The sequence below is a fragment of the Gossypium hirsutum genome, chromosome A01 (genome assembly GCF_007990345.1).
Source record: "Gossypium hirsutum isolate 1008001.06 chromosome A01, Gossypium_hirsutum_v2.1, whole genome shotgun sequence".
NCBI lineage: Eukaryota > Viridiplantae > Streptophyta > Magnoliopsida > Malvales > Malvaceae > Gossypium > Gossypium hirsutum.
This window is the reverse complement of record NC_053424.1, coordinates 62,818,516-62,820,432: the sequence shown is the minus strand read 5'-3', so window position 1 is coordinate 62,820,432 and position 1,917 is coordinate 62,818,516. Positions and strand designations below refer to the sequence as shown.

General features: G+C 38.9%; 1 long non-coding RNA gene across 1 annotated transcript; it reads right to left on the bottom strand.

Annotated features, from left to right (window-relative positions):
• Positions 1 to 1,173: 1,173 nt before the first annotated feature.
• Positions 1,174 to 1,917, bottom strand: LOC121222394 (uncharacterized). Its single transcript, XR_005919680.1, has 2 exons — positions 1,760 to 1,917; positions 1,174 to 1,378 (listed from the first exon to the last, which is right to left on the bottom strand). It is a non-coding gene; the product is annotated as an uncharacterized lncRNA (long non-coding RNA).

Sequence of the window (1,917 nt, the reverse complement as noted above, 5' to 3'; positions counted from 1 at the left end):
ATGCAATGCAATCCCATCCAAGTTATTCATCCGCTACACATCAGCTCCGTCCCCCCTCACACCATGTGGGGATATAAATATCGACCCACCCAACCTACACACTAATGGTAGCCCAGTTGCAGAATAACCTTTATTTACATATTGGGCTTTAAAAGCCGTCGGTGGATCCACGATTGTCAGGCAACCATGCGATCCTCATATACTTCCTTCGTTCCATACTTCCCACCCCATATGCAACCTAAGCAGAACATCATAGGTATGCATGTCACATCCATAAAACTTACATTCAACACCTAAGGGTATTTTGGTCATTTTAGCCCTTAGAGGCATTTTGTTAATTTTCCCTTAATTATGGTTTTCACTTACCTTAACCCGTTAACAAGTCCCGTGAGCTAATATGAACGAATACTATGCACCAGGTAGGATTCCAAAGAAGCGGAGGTGGCTCATTAAGACAGCTTAAGTACCAAGCTCTCCCTAGATCCAATCCTAGACATGCAAATACCCGTTGCCACACCTTAACCCTTTGACTTGTCCACGGTCGCAATATATTAATTAAGTCTTATGCAGTTATCATATACTAGGCAAAAAACCCCTTACAACACCAAAAAAAATTCACATACCTGTATCTGGCCCATTAACCCCAATCATATTTATATGGCCCATTAGGCCCAAATCACTTGTATATGGCCCATTAGGTCCAAATCACATTTATATGGCCCGTTAGGCCCAGTCACATTTATATGGCCCGTTAGGCCCAGTCACATTCATATTCATGCTCACATACAAATTCCTATCACATAGCATCAATATTCACTTTTTACCTATTATGGGCCTAACAGCCCATAAGACCCATTTAGCACATTTTGGCCTGTATGGCCAAATCACAACCCAAGTCCACGGAATCGCCATGGGTCTCAGGCAACCTATTGGTGTAACACCCCTAACCCGTATCCGTCGCCGGGGGGGTAAGGAATATTACCAAATAAGTACGAAAATTCATTTGACAATACTCAGGTAATTTTCGATAGCATACCTTCGAATTCGAATTTCGTTTATACGCTATGCAAAGCAATCTTCTCAATTTAAATAGTACCTTAATTCATTCCTAAGTTTAATTCACATCAAAACATTTAAAACATTAATCGATTATCATCCACACATACACATTAATTATGTGGAGCGCATATAATAACTTAACAAGCCATTTTCGCATGGCTATACATATATACATCACCAAAAAGATACGTAATTAACATCAAAAGTCAATCCTATACATGCCATTATCAAGGTTCATCTACAAGAGTACCGAATGGTTTAGATAGTGTGGACGACTTCGACTTTGGATCTCCCGAGTCCGATAGTTCACGAACAAAATCTATAAAACAGGGAATGAAGGCAAAAAGAGTAAGCATTTCGATGCTTAGTAAGTCTTAAGTAATGAAATCATTTATAACTAAAGCATAGCATTCATAAGGCTCATCATCTTTCTAACTAAATGTAGTCATGATTAAATATAACCCTATCGTTCATACATGTCATCTTAAATTTTTCCTTAAACACGAATTCGTATCATGTAGATAATCTCTTTTTACCTAACTAACCTCATAATTATGCCGAATACATCTAATTCGGTTACAAGGCTAAATAAATGCAAATACGCAAAAATCACATACTTATGTTACTTCACACTTCAACCCATATACTTACATGCTCATAGTCAATCTTAACTTAATTTCAATGTATATACGGTGCATACCTGATCATCTTAGGGTTGTAAGCCCATCAATAGAAGTTATTACGACAAGATCGCACATTTCCAACCTAATTGCCTTCGGGATTTAGCCCGGATGTAACAACCAGCACAAATGCCTTCGGGACTTAACCCGGAAATAGCGACCAGGACGAATGCCTTCG